General features: G+C 46.5%; 1 protein-coding gene across 2 annotated transcripts in view; it reads right to left on the bottom strand.

Moving 5' to 3' along the window:
- LOC138492113 (STE20-like serine/threonine-protein kinase) overlaps positions 1-17,813 on the bottom strand; it is a 520,802-nt gene that overhangs the window by 449,027 nt on the left and 53,962 nt on the right. The window lies entirely within an intron of this gene.

The following is a 17,813-nucleotide window of genomic DNA, read 5'->3' as shown; positions in this document are numbered from 1 at the left end:
GATTACTAATTAGGTCATCCACGCTGTACCAATCTATTTCTAGTCTGTTATCTGCAATATAATACCTCCTCTAATACTGATATACACTCACCTCGCTTAATGGCCAACTCTGTCTGAAGACTGATGTGGGGGAAACTTCAGTGGGTCCTCCAACTATGAAATTATTCTTATCTAAAAACAATTAGGCATTTCACTATTAGACTTCCTGTCAAAGATAGGCATGCTTCCAATGTTCCCACGTTTGTGAGATGGGAACAACTTCTTTTGAGAGAAGCCTATAAAGTTTGTTCTGAAACTATCACACTCACCACATATGTAGTTTTGTCTGTAATAAGCTGGAGATGTATGGGTTGGTGGATGCTTCCCTCTCTGCTGCTCCAATTGGATCTTCGAGATTCTAGAGATAGATATGTGTATATCAGGAGCAGGTGGAATCAGCCCTTAGTAGTCTAAAAAAATGGGTTAAAGCAATCTTTCAAAACCCCATAAGGTCTACACGTACTTCATCTTTTAAAATGAAGTACTTCCCACTGCCTTTTCGTGAACCAAAGGATGGCATTCCTTCAAAATTGCCACTTTTTATTATGGCGTCCCCCGTCATGGTGATGTCATTGCATAGTGACGCCGATGACATCACCCATGTACACAGATCTTTTATTCATTTTTATTAAACCTGATTGCTGGGCATGGGAGATATACTCATCCATTCCGATGTGCATTCTAATGGTGCTCCATATGTTAAATGAATAGTTCTCCTAATATAGAAAAACTGAAATTGAAGTTAGCCTACAAACACAAGATGAAAACTGATAGCATTACTATGATGCAAAGCCCGAAACTACATAAGAATGTCATTTGTAGTATACCCTATAGTTCTTACTTATATGTCTAACTGAATATTCCATGTAGTCCAATGGGGTAATACGTGTTCAGATATCCTCATGAGGAATTATATAGATGCAGAGCTACACTTTGGTCTAATTGCAAATGAATATCACTGATCCAGTCGTACATCACGGTCCCTTAGTATAATAGGGGAGTAATGTAACTTGCACAGACGTTCACCAAGGCCTTAGATCATCCAAAAGGAGCCCATTTCATATAATTATCTATGTTCACCTACAAGTGGTTTCTACCCAATAGGGGTGTACAGTCAAGTGTCTTGACCTAGTGTTTAATATCTTCATTTTTGATGATGAAAATATCTCTGCTCCTCAGAGTTTACAGTCTATTGTTCAATAGGAATTTCAGCTAGGGTCAAACATATTTGTCACCATGGTGTGAACTCCAGATGGATGGATATGATGCTAAAAGCACATCAAATACAGCGATGCACTACTAGTCAGTTTATGCATACTCATATGAAGTGTACAGTTTGTTAACACTCTAATGCTGATACTGTATCTGATCCTAGGTTCTCGTCAGTTGATTCCGTCTCCATGTAGTGTACAGTCTATCGTCCCTCTAATAGCAGTAAAGTATGTAATCCAGAATGTTCCCTATTAACAGAAAAGGTCCCAAATAAAAATCCTCATTCATCCCTAGTGGGGCTATTGTGTCTAACTGATGGATCCAATACAATTCTCTTTGGGCTATCTTTTTACTGATATCTCCTCCCCTAGGTGGAGGGTGTACAATCTCTAGGGCTACATATTTCATTTGTGATATTGTGTGCTTGTTTTCATGGAAATGTCTATACGCTGGTGATCTGATATTCCGAGTCCTTATAGTAGATGTATGTTCCGTCCATCTTTCTTTAACTTTCCAGATGGTTTGGCCTACATAATATTTGCCACATGAACATTTCAAAGTGTAGATTGCGTTCTTGCTATCGCATGTCGCAAAGTTACAAAGTGTTATTTTTCTGCCCGTATTAGGATGTCTGATATGGTCCCCCCCTTGAGAATGTTTGAACAGTGCTGGCAGTTTAAACAAGGGAAGGTGCCCGGTTTGGGTTTGTGTTGGTTTACCCAATCTTTCTGCTCTGATCAAAGAGTCTCTGATATTCCATCCTCTCTTGTAAGCCACCATTGGAGGCTCTGGAAAAAGTTTGTTTAATGTGGGGTCATGTTTTACCCAATTCCAATTTGTTTTAATGATTTTTGCTACTTTGGTTTGGTTCGATATGATATTTTTAACGCGCTTAATACCCAGAGGTTTCTAAGCGCGGACCCGGGGATCGAACCTGTGTTGCTCCGTGTCGTCTTGCTTCCAAGGCGGGCACGTTGCTGCTGAGCTATCATCCCGAGACTTTGTAACTCTGTGCGAAATACTTCAATGTATGTATCAGTCTGTTAGTTTCTCTTTATGGGTCAGATTTCAATAGGTCTTTTCTTTGATGTGTTTCAGCTCTGGCTACTGCTGTATCTCAGATTTCTGATCGGTAGCCCAGCTCTCGAAACCTTTCTGTCATGAGATCATATTCTTTTTGGACTGTTTCTGTGCTGGATACTATTTGTTTCAATCTAAGAAATTGACTGCATGGTAAACTTTCCTTTAGATGTGCCAGATGAAAGCTGTTATAATGAAGGGTATTGTTAATGTCTGTAGGTTTTCTATAGATGCGTGTCATCAATTTTCCTTCTGTGTAAGTGTTCCATACGTCCATGCAGTGTATAGGCATGCCATAATAAAAAGCAATTTTGGATGTACATTTTGTAATGTACATTATGATTAGATCAAAAAATGCTCATTCCAGTAATTGGGATTATTTTCTGATCAAAAGGGAAGTGAACATAACAAGTGAATGAGAGAAAATGAGGCAGACTGTGGATTCAGGACGATTCCGGGAAATAAGAGGTATTGGTTGTAATATGATTCATATTGTGTTGAATATGACTATTAATTGATCATTCATTGAAAGATGGATACTTATTGACAGTAATGCTTTCTGAATTGTTTGTAGAGAAATTGTAAGAAAAATTCTTCTGATTTAAAGAGATCCTCTCGAAATGCACTGGCACTTTTTAATGATTTCTTATTAATACTTTCTCTATGAATAAATCACTTTGTATACATTTATATTAAGGAATTAATATTAGTGCTTGCTTTACTTTAAATATTGAAAACTGCTTCCAAAAATCTATGATCACTATCATCTGAAATCCATTCATTATCATTTGAATATGGATGTTAAAACATTTGGCGATTAGCCCAAGATAGTGTGCAGGGGACGGGAGTTCTTTGTCTAGGGAACTCACTCTACCACATATATATCTGCTGCCCATGTGCCAGGGCAGTCCATTCTCCCCCGCACCTAGATCTGTTATAAAATACTTAAGGCCATAATACATTTTCTAAGTCATGTACAATTATTGATTCAAGGGTGTGCAAAGTGCAATAGAACAAGCACTGTAATCTACAAATGCATGTCATTGTAACAGAGTGCTTGACAATGGATGCAGAAAGTTTAAAAGATAGCAAATCAGACTTGATCCCACCCCAAAAGAGGCAGTCCAGCCCAAACTGCCTGGCTATTTCCCTTCTGCATGAGACACAAGCTACTCCTCACTGATGAGGACCAACAAGGCTGAAATATTTTTGGGGATGCTTGTGGTCTCATGCGGAAGGGACGTGACCTAGCAGTTCGGCCTGGACTGCCCCTTTTTGGGTGGGACCAAGCCTGGTTTGCATGTGGGTTTTCCCTTTTGTAATGGCTTGGCAGGTGAAGAAGGATGGTCTGGATGGTTGCTCAGAGCAATGCCAGAGGTTACTATTAATTCTAAACCTTTCAGCCATCACCTCTTTTGTTTTGCTTTGAGTTTGAAAGATACCTAATTAATGGAGTCAGTACGATTGCAAGATCCTGCATTAATAGACTTATGGTGGTAATACAAGTACTCATAAACGGACCGTGGCTGATTTTAAGAGTATCTGTCAATGGAATGGGGACCATTGTAAGTGTCCACTTCAACTGAGGGAGACCGACAGTAAGTGCCCTTCCAAATTAAGCTAGGGTGATTGTAACAGTCCTTATCAAAGGAGTTAGTGAAATGGATCATGACAAAGACCTGGTTAATGGAGCTAGGTAAATTGTGCCCTTGTTAATTATTCCAGAATGAGTGTGAGAGGTCTTGTCAATGGAGTGAGGAGAGCTGTAACAGTTCTCAACATCAAAGTGATGGTGATTTTGAAACATTACCATCTCTGTAGGGGACACTCCATATCTACAGTTCCATGCTTGGTCAAGGCCGTGCATTTTCAATTCACTGTCCGAACTGTGCATTACGATTAAGATAAAGAGCGATATGTCCAAATGTCACACTTCAAGTACAGTAGTAGTACATGCTAAGGAATTGCTGCTGGAAATGGTGGAGGAGGTCCAGTCCACGGTCTTTGGGGTAGAAAAAGGAGAGGTGCAGATTCTCTCTACAGATTAGCCAGTATTAACTACAAACAATGTAGAAAAGCCAAATGAACCAGGACAAACAGTGCACAGCCAAGTGACACATATGGCCTCATTACGAGTCTGGCGGCAACCAGCCGGTTTTTCCGGCTCGGTTACCGCCGGACTCGTATTACCATTCCGCCTCCATGACTCCTGGAATTACCAGGGCATTACGACCCTGGTGTCCTGGGAATTCCGGAGGCGGAATTCAGTAAATCCCCATTCCCATTGAGTCCTATAGGACTCAATGGGAATGGGGAAGTGGAAACACCGGCACCATCTCGTGATGGTGCTGGTGTTTCCACATCCGCCTGCAGGCGGGCGGTGTTAAACCCGCCAGGTCAGACCTGGCGGGAACACCACCTCCCGCCTGCAGGACTCGAGATCGGGAGGTTCGGAAGTAACAGTGGCAGCGGGTTTACCTCCACTGTTATTTCCGGACCGCCCGACCCATAATGAGGCCCATAGTTTAGAGGAGAGTGATGAATCAGAACAAACAAGAGTCTAGAGGTGCATTGTGATCCAGAAGAAACCGCACACAGTGAAGAGCAGAACATTAAGAGAAGGTCATAGTGTCCTCCACCTGACACATCCAATGAGTATGGGAAAAATGACTAAATAAATATTGAGATCTTTAAGAACGTTGTATTTCTACAAATGTATAAACAAACAATTTGGAACAGATGCTGAAGCGCGGTGGGAGGCTTTGTATGGGGTGAAAATGTTGGTTTGATATGTTATGTTACTTTGCATTTATATAGCGCCTTATCTACCATTAGTATGGTCTGAAGGCACTGGTAGATTGAACGCCCTCGGGAACCGAAGTTGAAGTCAGTAGAGAGAGTCAAAGGTGCTTGTAAGCACCGAATATGTGTGCAGCTGGTGTGGCATTCGTGTAATAGCTGCTTCATAGCGGTAGATGTGGTGGTTTGAGAGATCAGGGGTATGTGTTCGTTCTGGCAGGTTTTATCCAGACCGGTTCTGGCTGCGTTAGGCCTGAGGAGAACGCCTGGCTGGGGGGTGTGAAACCAGCAGTGATTAGTTAGAGTGATGTGGAGTATGAGGCAGATGTAGGTATGAGAACAGCTATACCGAATGGTGTCATAGTATCTCTGTGTTCTAGTTGAATGGTGGTGTAAAGAGGAGAGTAAGCATGGTGGTAAGCTAAGATAAGATGATTTACATGCTCTTTCAATGTTACATGCATTCCAAACCATTCATGTATGTTGCGCACTTCTATGCGCTCCAGTCAGTTCCATGCACTCAAGTCCATTCCACGCACTCCCAACCATCCCACACACTCCCAACCATTCCACATACTCCCAACCATTCCACACACTCCCAACCATTCCACGCACTCCCAACCATTCCACGCACTCCCAACCATTCCATGCACTCCCAACCATTCCACGCACTCGCAACCATTCCACGCACTCCCAACCGTTCCACGCACTCACAACCGTTCCACACACTCCCAATCGTTCCACGCACTCCCAACCATTCCACGCATTCCAAACCGTTCCATGCACTCCAAACAGTTCCAGGCACTCCCGTCCATTCCATGCACTCCAGCCCATTTCATGCACTCGGATCTGTTCCATGCACTGGGATATGTTCATGTACTCGGATCATTTCCGTGAATTCTAAGTTGTTTTATGCGCCCCATCCACATTTTTCATCTGTACCTTCCCCATATTTCACCCGTACCTTTCACATGTTACATCAGTACCTTTCAGTTACTTCATCCGTTCAATCCACATACGTCTCCAATTCCATTCACCTAGGTCCCCACTCCATCCACTTATGCCCCCATTCGATCCACATACGTCCCCATTCGATCCACATGCATCCCCTTTCCATCCACACACGTTCCCATTCCATCCACATACTTCGCCCGCTCCATCCGTTCTACGCACTCGTCTGTCCTGCACCCTCGTTCATCCACATACCTCACTCGTTCCATCTACATACGTCACCCGTTCTATATCTAGGCACTCGTCTGCTTTATGCCCTCGTACAGTCTACGCACTCACTTGCTCTACGCACTCACCCGCTCTTACGCACTCGTCTGCTCTATACACTTGTCCGCTCTACCTGCAGACCGGAGGAGTGTACCCACTCCTCCGGTCTGTGCACCCTTCCGCTTTGCGCACTCTTCCGCTCTGCGCACCTATCATGCTCTGCGCACCCATCCGCTCTGCGCACCCATCCGCTTTGCGCAGCCATTTGCTCTGCGCACTCTTCTGCTCTGCGCACTCTTCAGCTCTGGGCACTCTTCCGCTCTGCGTACTCTTCCGCTTTGTGCACCCATCACTCTCTGCGCACCTATCACGCTCTGCGCACCCATCCGCTCTGCGCACCCATCCGCTTTGCGCACCCAATCGCTCCACGCATTCATCCGCTCCACGCACTCATCCGCTCCATGCACTCATCCGCTCCACGCACTCACCCGCTCCACACACTCATCCGCTCCACGCACTCATTCGTTCCACGTACTCATCCGCTCTATGCAATCGTTCTTTCCACATACATATCTGCTATATGCCCTCATCAGTTCTACAAAGTCATTCGCTCCTACGCACTCATCCGCTCCATACACTCATCCACTCTATACACTCATCCACTCAGCACATTCATCTGCTCCTGCATTCTACACACTCCTCCGCAATTCTGCACTTATCCGCTTTACAGCCACGTCCGCTCTATACACTGATCCGCTCTACACTCATCCGTTATGCACATTTATATGCTCTATGCACTCCTTCGTTCTACACACCCCTTCGCACTTATGCACTCATCCGTTCTACACACTCGTCCACTCTATACACCCGTCCACTCAACACACTCATCTGCTTTACACACTCATCCGCTCTATACACTCATCCGCTCAACACACTGATCCGCTCAACATACTCATCCGTTCTATACACTCATCCGTTCTATACACTCATCTGATCTACACACTAATCTGCTCAACGCATTTGTCCGCTCAGCACGCTCATCCGTTCCACGCGCTTCGTTCATTCTAACGATTTCATCCGCTCATTCACTTTGTTCATTCATCATGCATTATCGATTCAGGCCTTGTCACTTGTCAAACGCACTTGATCCGTTCCGTGCTCTATATCTATTTCATGCACTGCTCTTATCTCCTTCACTTGAATCTTCTATTCTCTACTTTCCATTTATGCCATGCACTCATTCAGTCGTAGTCATCTGTCTGTGTACTCATCAGTCTCCTGTCATCATCTTTCCATCCTCTTCTCTTTATTCATTTTGCCCGTTTTGTTCAATTTGTCCATTGTACTCATTACATCCATTTCATTAATTTAAACTTCATTACTGTTTTCGTACAATTTATTCTTTTTATCCACTTCACTGCTTTGGTCTACTTTACTTGATCTATTCTGTTTGTCCTTTTAGTTTACATTAGCGGTTATCAGTTGTCGATTTCTCACATGGATCTTGATGTTGTATTGTTGTTTGTCTTATTGTTATTTAGGATCTAGTAGTTTGTTGGATTGGTATCATTGAGCCGCTGTTATTTTGTTTGGGTTTGATTACGTATGGGTTGGTTTTAGGGGAAGTGCCAGGTTTTCAGTAGTTTGTGGAAGGACATTAGATCTTCAGTTAGGCGGATGTGGGGTGGGAGTGCATTCCACAGTGTGGGGGCCAAGGCTGAGAATGATGATCCGCCTAACCTGACTGAGTTTGTTTTAGGTATGACTAGGAGACCGGCGGAGCTTGATCTTAGAGGGCATGGAGGGTGATAGGGTTTTAGCTTGTTCTGAAGATATTGAGGTCCAGTTTTATGCAATGCTTGATGAGAAATGCATAAGGTTTTGAACGTCACCCTTCGGGCCAGTGTAGAGTCTTAAGGGCTGGGGAGATGTGGTCTCTTGGGCCGAGCGCAAGTAGCAGTTTGGCTGCGGCGTTTTGGGCCCTTTGAAGTTTATTCAGTTGGTAAGCGTGGACTCCGAGGTAGAGGGGGTTTGCGTAGTCCAGTCTTGATATAACAATTGATTGGACCGCGGAGAGTCTGTTGGGAAAGGAGAGATATGGAAAGATGCGCCTAAGAGTTTTAAGGTGGTAGTGGCAGGACTTTGAGACGTTGTTGACTTGGCGCAAGAGTGTTAGGTCAGAGTCGAGGGTGCATCCAAGGTTTTTTACAGAGTTAGAGGGAGTCGTGAGTTGCCCATGGCGGATGGCCAAGGTAGTGGGTGTGGAAGAAGTTCGGAGTTGCCACATACCATGATTTCAGTTTTGTAGGGGTTTAACAAGAGGTGGCTTTGGGTCATCCAGAGCTCTATGTCAAGGAGGCAGGAGGCGAGGTCAGGTCGGCAGTTGGGTTTTGAGTTCAGGAGTTTTAGAATTAGTTGAGTGTCATCAGCGTAGTTGTAACACAGGATGTTGTGTGAACAAATTATTGATGGGAGGGTGGTCAAGTAGAGATTGAACAGGAGGGCAGATAGGCATGCTCCTTGTGGGACTCCCGTGTCGACTGGTCGGGCTTGGGAGGAATAGGTGGAGAGTATTGTTATTTGATACCTATCTTTGAGGAATGAAGCTATCCATTTGAGAGCGGTTCCACGAAAGCCTATGGCGTGGAGGTGGTCAAGGAGGATTGAGTGATTGATTGTGTCAAAGGCGGCGGATAGGTCAACAAGGATTAATGCGATTCCAAGATGGCGGCCGAGCGGAGCGGACGTGCGTGAGCGTAGCTCCGTCCCCCGGCTCGGGCCGCAACATTAAGCACCTCACTTCGAGAGCCTACCGAGACATCCGAGAAGCGACTTCCCCCCCAGATAGGGAGGAAGGTGAAACAACCTCCCTCCGACAAGCAACGGAACGTGGGGAACATCAAAAGAGATCGAGCGTCGGCCCGGACCCGCCCCTCCCCCGCACGAAGCAAGGAATCGTCCCGCACCAAGGGGCACGACTCCCGCCGAAAGAATCAGCCCGGGCGGAAAGAGGGGGACCAGCCGGGTCACAGCCAGACGGAGCGAAGCAAGCTCCCCAATTCCCCAACCGGCGCACCCCGCAAGCACAAGATCAGCCCCAGATCCGACGCCGGACACAGCGGCGGGAAGCACACCGATAAGGACGAGACCAGACAGCGAGACCCACCCCCACATCAGGAATCGAGCGAACCCAGCGAAGGGAGCGAAGTGCCCGCGGCGGCTGAGAGGCGGACGGCAGACCCTCGAGAGAGCCCCCGGAGCAACTAACGGATCAAAGGTACGAGGCGGGGGGAAGGCAGAGGGATAAGTGGGAAAGAGATATCCCCACAAAAGTCGTTGGCAACGAGGACCCCCCCCCCCCATCCAGCGCAGAGAAAAAAGATAGACACGTCGAGGCAGGGGGAACACGGGGAGGCAAATCCTCGTGCAACACCCAAAGTTGGAGGGAGATAGGGAACCTCCACGGCAGACCCCCCCCCCCCCCCGGCACAAGGCAGAAAAGCGGGTTAGCAAAAGACAGCAGAAACACAACGCAAACGCGAAAAGGGGAGACCATCAGGCAGGGTCTACACGGGTCCCGGCAAATAACAAAAAGCCGAGAAAGAAAAACGTAGCAGAGACCACGGGGAAACACGAGAAAGCAGAACTCCACAAGCATCCAACACAAACGAATTACCACTAAGGAGAACCCCGCTTAAGGAATCTCAGAAGCGAATCATAAGCCCCAGAAAACCCCACAGAAGAAACGACTCCACCGCCCACACTCAGGAGATCAAAAAAATCCAAGCGAAGAGGCCCAAACACATGTCAAAGCCCAGAACGAAGAGTGGATCACATGCAACGGTGGCGGAAAAAGGCAAACCCAGACAAGACCAAGACCTGACCCAAATCTGGGGACGGGGACACTCGATACCCAAACGTCCAATCAAACAAAAACATAAAGGAGGCGACACACCGGAACAGGTAGAAAACGCAGATATGGCCACGAGGGACGATATGAAATCCTGGTTCAAGGAATTTCAGGAACAGTTCATCGCATCTACCCAGGCGCAATTTGACAACATCAAGGACGAAATGAAGCAAGCAGTACAGGAACTAAAAAAGGATATAGACAACCTCGGAGAGAGAACAGACAATCTGGAAAAGACGGTCCAGAACATGGATGAGGAGGCACTCCAACAAGCGGAAGCGCAAGACAGACTCGCCCGCTTAGCGCAGGAACTAGAATCCCAATGCGAGGATTTGGAGAACAGGTCTAGAAGATCGAACATCAGAATTAAAAACATGCCGGAAACAATAGACGACAAAGACCTCCTAACGGCAGTACAACAAGTGTTCCAGGAAATCTTACAGGAGGGATCAGAGGAAGATATCCAAATAGACAGGATACACAGAGTAGGGCCCCGCAGAACAAGCGAACCCGGATCCCGCCCAAGGGACGTACTTGTGGCCATGACAAGATACACACAGAAAGAACAAATTCTTAGGAAGGCCAGAACAATGGGGCAAATAAGAATGAACGGGAAAGAAATCCAGCTGTTCCAAGATCTAGCCCAATCAACGCTTAGAAAAAGAAGAGAAATGAGTCAAGTAACAAAAATCCTCTCAGAAAAACAAATACGATACAAATGGACATTCCCATTCGGCCTCCTATTCACTTGGGAAGAAAGACAACACCGAGTAACGAATTGCGAAGACGGCCTTAAGATCCTGGGAGACCAGGAACCAGAGACCACAAACGATAGTGAACCCCGAAGGCAAAGGAGACAACCGAAGGGCTGGCAAACGGAGAAACGGAAAACGAGACTCCAATCACGCAAACCAGAAAAATGCTGAGACATCAGAACCCCTCTACACGAGAGAGAACCACCCGGAGGGGAAGGCAATATCTGCAAAATTAAGACAGTCAGAGCAGGAGGCGACCACAAGCGCGGCCGTGCCGGAGGACTGCCATGGAATCCACTCCACAAGCAGGGTTTAGGACTCCCTGCAAACCGCTACCCCTGAGAAGTTAGAGGGCATGGAGCAAAGGCACAACGCCAGAGCAACCATAGGACCCAGTGCCCTCCTCAGGGACAAAGTTGGGGGGGGAGGTGGGAGAGGGAGAAAATAGAAGGGAAAGTTCAAAGGGGAAGGGACCCCAAAACCGGTATCAACGAACGCAGTCGAGTCCCACGAGGTGGAAATAATACGAAACAACAAACCAACCAAAAAGAATGGGGCTGAAAATCCTAACGTACAATGTCAGAGGACTGAACTCACCAGTGAAACGAAAGAAAATAGAACATTTCCTACACAAAGAAAAATTCGACATAATCACCCTCCAAGAAACTCACTTACAGAAAAAAAAGAGAGGACAGTTCAGGCTAAGAGGCTACAAGCTAATCCTACAATCAAACAATGAAGGAAAAAAGAAAGGAGTACTCCTTGCCTTTGCAAACCACTTGCAAGTAAGGATCAAAGAGACACTAACGGATAAGGAAGGCCAATATATATTCACGAAGGCCCAGATACATAACCGCATACTTACAATAGCCACCCTGTACGAGCCTAACACAGGCCAGGAAGGCTTCATCAAAGACACAATAAACAAACTAGAACCCTTCGCAGAGGGAGAGATAATCCTGACCGGAGACTTCAACCTGGCATGGAACCGCATGGAAGATCGCTCGAACCCCAAAGGCACCCAGCAAGGATCCCCCAAGCAGGCGCTGAAGAAGGCAATGCAAAACCTAGCTCTAGAAGACATCTGGAGAAGACTCAAAGGAACGACAGAAGGATATACCTACCACTCGCATGTACATAATACAAGCTCCAGGATAGATTATATCTGGACAACGGGGACACTAGTAGGGGAAATACAAGACATCGAAAAAGGCCATATCTCGCTCTCAGATCATGCTCCGTTGTGGATCTCACTCCCAAAATTTGCGAAAAGATCGAACCTATGGAGATGGACATTACCTGCTGAAGTGATACAAGACCCAGTAGCGAAAGAAACCATCAGAGAGAAAATAGAGGAATACTTCGAGGACAACACCACCCCGGAAGTCACCCCAAGCACGACATGGGAAGCCTTCAAAGCGGTGACGAGGGGACACATAATAGCTATAAAAGCACAAAAAGACAGGATCACACACAAATGGGAAGAAGAACTCGAAGTAAAATTGGAAGAAACAAGAGAAGAAATGTCTAAGAACCCCTCCAGAAAGATCAAAAGGGCATACAGACACATAAAGAGCCAAATAGACCTTATCAGAACTAAAAGAGCAGAAACACAGCTGTTATACACGAAACACTGGTATGCAATGAAATCCAATAAAGCGGGCAAACTATTAGCAAGACAATTGAAAGGCAAAAGGCAGGAACAAACGGTGCAAACCATAAAAGACGAACAAGGAACAAAGAAAACACAAACAACAGACATTAAAGAAGTATTCCGAAACTACTATCAGAACCTATATTCCTCGCAACACCCGAACGAGCAAGAACAAGAGGCCTTCCTCGAGGACATCTCCCTGCCAACAATATCCCCGTCAGAGAAAGAAGCCCTGGATGCGCCAATAACGCCAAAAGAGGTGAGGAAGGCAATCAGAGACCTGCCAAAGAATAAAGCCCCGGGGCCGGACGGCTTCACTGCGGCATTTTACAAAACATATGCGGAAACCCTGATCCCACATCTGACCACCTTATTCAACACCTTCAGATTACAAAATAACATTACCCCATCGATGAACGAAGCAAAGATTCTGGTCTTTCATAAAAAGGGGAAAGACCCAGAGAGCCCAAGCTCCTACCGCCCGATAGCCCTAATCAATATAGATGCCAAACTCTATACAAAGACACTAGCGAATCGGCTGGCACCGCTACTCCCCACACTAATCCACCAGGAACAAGCCGGTTTCATCCCCACCAGAAAAACACACGACAACATAAGAAGGATTATACATCTCATAGAGAAGGCAGGCATCATGAAACTTCCATCAGCAATAATATTGTTAGATGCAGAAAAAGCATTTGACCGAGTCGAATGGACGATGCTGATGGCAACCCTCAAGAAAATGGGAATGGGGAATGAATTCATAAACATGATCCGAGCCATCTACAACACACCGACCGCTAGGATTGCAGTCAATCAGGAGCTCTCAAACCCCATCAGAATAGGAAGGGGTACGAAGCAGGGATGCCCCCTGTCGCCCCTTCTCTATGCAATATTCCTCGAACCACTATTGGAAAAAATCAGAGTAACGCCAGAAGTCAAGGGAATAGAAATGGGAGGTCTAAATCATAAGACAGCAGCTTACGCAGACGACATGATGATGACCATCACAGAACCCAGTACGACGCTCCTGCATCTTATCCAACTGATTGATGATTACGGAGAAATATCAGGCCTCAAAATAAACAAGCAGAAATCGTCGGTAATGACGTTGGCCGGAGACAAAGTGGAGACACGCAAGATAACGAAAGATCTAGGTCTCCAAATGGCAGAGGAAGGAGTGAGATACCTAGGAGTAACCCTCACACCCACGATAAGAGACCTATACCCCGGGAACTACACGACACTCCTGGAACAAGTCAAATCAGACCTGAGCAGATGGAACCCTCTGAAAGTATCCTGGTGGGGCAGAATAACGGTCGTTAAGATGACGATTTTACCCAGACTGCTCTATTACTTCCAAGCACTCCCCATAAGAGTCCCAACATCATTTTTCAAGTCACTCACAAAACTAATCACTAAATACATATGGCAAAACAAGACACCAAGACTCTCACAACAAGCGCTTACCGCCCAAAAACCAGACGGAGGGATGGCGCTCCCACACTTCAGGAAATATTACGAAGCGGCCCAGCTGTGGGTGTTACACGAATGGATCACAGACACATCAGATAAATGGTGGATGGCTCAGGACAGGGCAGTGGCGAGATCCAACTTGCAACATCTATTATGGAAGAGACCCACACACAGGCATCAAAACATCGAGAGAAGCGAAATCCTGAGCACCACAATGGACATCTGGGATAGAGCCACCTAAAGAGAAACCCTCACGATTGACCCAGCTCCATTCATCCCAATGTTCGACAATCCAGACTTCCCCCCAGGGGTAGAAAAAGGCACATTCCAGAAATGGAGAAACGCAGAGTGCACGAAAGTGGGCGACATGTTTGAGGGTGGGCAGATAAGATCATTCACAGACTGCCAGGATATACTAGGCCTCACAGAGAAGGACAGATACCAGTACGAGCAAATCCACCACTGGCTCATGTCACCCAGAATCACAAAGGCACTGACCAGAGATCCAACCCCGTTTGAGAGCTACATACTAACCCAAACGGGAGAAAAGAAATTTGTCTCCTCCCTTTACAAATTCATCAACGTCCAAGAAGAACACATCACATGGTACTACATGAAAAAATGGGAAATTACGCTAGGAAAACAAATCCCGAGAACGCAGTGGACATACCTGTGGTATATAATTCCCAAGTGGACGCGAGCAATTCAAACAAGGGAAGCATGGACTAAAGTGATGATCCAATGGCACTACACCCCGGAAAGGCTACATAAAATGTTCCCGACAACACAAAATAACTGCTGGAGGGGATGTGACTCAGTGGGCACCTGGAGACATATCTGGTGGGACTGTCGAGAGCTAAAACAGTTCTGGGTGGATGTCAAAAATAAGATGCAAGAAATATTCAAGGACACGGCCAACCTAGAAGAAGAGATTTGGATGTGCGGCATGTGGGCTCCCACAGACAAAACACTTAATAGGACACAAAAACGTAATTTTATGGGATTCCTCATAGCCGCCTGGCTGGCAATAGCACAACATTGGAAACAAAAGACCCCCCCAACCACGCAAGAATGGCTCCACAGGATATGGACATATGTGGCGATGGAAAGGATAACATATACCCTCCAAGGGGACAGACAGAGATTCGCTACAGACTGGGGAGACACCATAGAATTCCTGCAAAGTGACTACATGCTCCAATGGTGCCCACATAACATCCGAATATTAGACATGTTTACAAGCTGAATCAGAAACACACATGGGACTCGAAGGACCGCAGAGACACTGATACCGGAGGGGAGGGAGGGGGGTGGGAAAGGGAAGTTTGGGACTATGTTGAGTCGCAAAGTTAATGTTTAAGAAATGCCAATAAAAATATATTTTAAAAAAAAACAAGGATTAATGCGGCGCACCCCGCGGAGTCTGCCGTGATTTTAAGGTCATCCCAGATTGAAGTTAGGGTGGTTTCAGTTCCGTGATGGGCTCTGAAACCTGATTGTGCAGGGTCTAGGGGATTGTTGGCTTCAACAAAGGCGTTTAGTTGGGAGTAGGCGGTTTGGTCAATGAGTTTGGCAAGGAGTCTGGTGTTTGACATGCGGCGGTAATTTTTGGGCTCGAGAGGGTCGAGGGAAAGGTTTTTTTAATAGAGGTTTGACATGAACCGTTTTGAATGCGTCGGGAAAAATACCCGAGGAAAGGGAGTCATTTATGATGGATCTTGTGTGTTCTCCTGCGCAGGTAGAAGCGAACATTTCTTTGAGGGTTGTGGCCGGGCAAGGGTCTATCAGAGAGCTGGATGGTTTGCGGGCAGAGAGAAGTTTGAGAAATTGGTCGGGTGATATTGGACTAAAGGAGTCGAATGTTGATTGCATAGTGGTCGCAGGCGGGGGGTCGGCCGCTCACGATTTAACTGAAGCGGGGACACCTCCGCAACTCCCGACCTCCATTGCCACGAGGAGCGGGGGACACCCCCGCTTCCCTTAGTCGCAGTAATGGGGGGGTCGGCATTTTTTCAATGTGCAAAGGCCCCGTTCTACTACCAGGCGACCTTAAATGGTTGCAGTGCTGGTACGATTCCGAGAATCTGCCTCTGCTTCTGGACCTTCTGTGCTCCCTTTGAAAATGTTGTTAGGAGGACTGCCCTGCGAGGAACCCCAAGATTAATTTTGCCCACCTTAGTTGTAGTTGGAGGACCGCTTGGAGTTTTGTCCTCTAAAACTGTGTGTATTAAACCTGACTCTCTGCACAAAGGGTTTGTTTGTGATTTGTCCCAGGGATTTGAGGGTGTCATACTCCTCTTCAGCACTTTTCAGTGAGCCCTCAACCACTTTACCAAATAAGGCGTTAGGCTCAGTTGGCATATTTAAAAGGGTGGCTTGAGTTTCCAGCTTGATACCTGATTGGGGTAGCCATGCATGGCGTTTGATGAGGGTACCCTCGGCTACTATCCGGCCTGCATTGCCTGCTGCATCCAGTTTTTTTTTTTTAGGATGCAGCTTGCCACTTGTTTACCTTCAGCTACTATTTGTAGCACAAGATATCAATGGGCCTACCCCTTTGGCTTGATTTTTGCGTGGGGTGGAAGGACCCACCGAATCACCACATGCGAGGAGGGAATGTCAATATTACGCATTAGAGAAGACACAGGCCAGATGGAAACGGACGTACGCCAATCCCCCCGGAAAGTCGTAAGCAATCAATAGGAATGGATTTTGGAGAGGTCGTCGAAAAAGGTCCGAGGAGGATCCCTGATGGGTCCCCATTCAGCCACGGACTGAATCACAGGAGCCAGTGGTACTGAATGAGGCTGAATTTATGTCTCTTGGGATCGAGGGACGACGGACAAGAATTAAGCTGCGTACAATATATCTACAAGCGAGGACAGAGAACGAAGGAGAGGAAACTTGGATCTCTATGCTGGACATATTAAGGTCCAGGCGAAGGAGATTGATTGGAGTGAAAAGGGCCCAAAGCCCTGGTCATGAATCAGGGAGAGTCTGGAGGGACTCTGGCTAAATAGGGGGGAGGGGGACAAGAGAGGGGGGGCATGGGAGGTGGGAGAGGGGATATGGGAGAGAATAGGGAAAACAGTGAATTGTAGAGGGGACAAACATTTGTTATGGTTCCGAGTGAGAGACTGGACTATTGAGACTAGCGACCCATTAAGCAAAAATACCCAGGGGACATGGGAGAATAGGCAGGATCGACAGACCCCACAGGTCAGGAATAATGAATGAAGCGGTAATAGTGTCCCTAAATGTGCAGGGATTAAATTATCCAGCGAAACGCCGGGCAATCATGGGGAGGTTAGAACAACTTAAGGTGTCGGTGGCGATCCTACAAGAGACATATCTCCTCCCGGAAGACCAAAAGAGAATGATCCACATACTATTCCCACAGCAATACTTTGCCTCAGGAGGAAAGAAATCAAAGGGAGTGGCGATCTTATTGAGCAGGGAACTGGGGTTCCGGAAATACACAATTATAGCATTATATCTACCTAACGACAATCAGAACAAATACATCTAGGGAGTTCTGGATAAATTTGGTAGCTGGTGTGAAGGGCAAACAATAATTGGAGGTGACTTCCACTGTGTTATGGACCCGTCATTAGATGAAACACTACCGCCGACAGTGGCAGACAGGAAGACTAGGCAGGCACTAGGCAAA

The sequence above is a fragment of the Ambystoma mexicanum genome, chromosome 10 (assembly GCF_040938575.1).
Source record: "Ambystoma mexicanum isolate Mex_15411 chromosome 10, UKY_AmexF1_1, whole genome shotgun sequence".
NCBI classification, from domain to species: domain Eukaryota; kingdom Metazoa; phylum Chordata; class Amphibia; order Caudata; family Ambystomatidae; genus Ambystoma; species Ambystoma mexicanum.
This window is presented reverse-complemented; position numbering and strand designations above follow the sequence as displayed.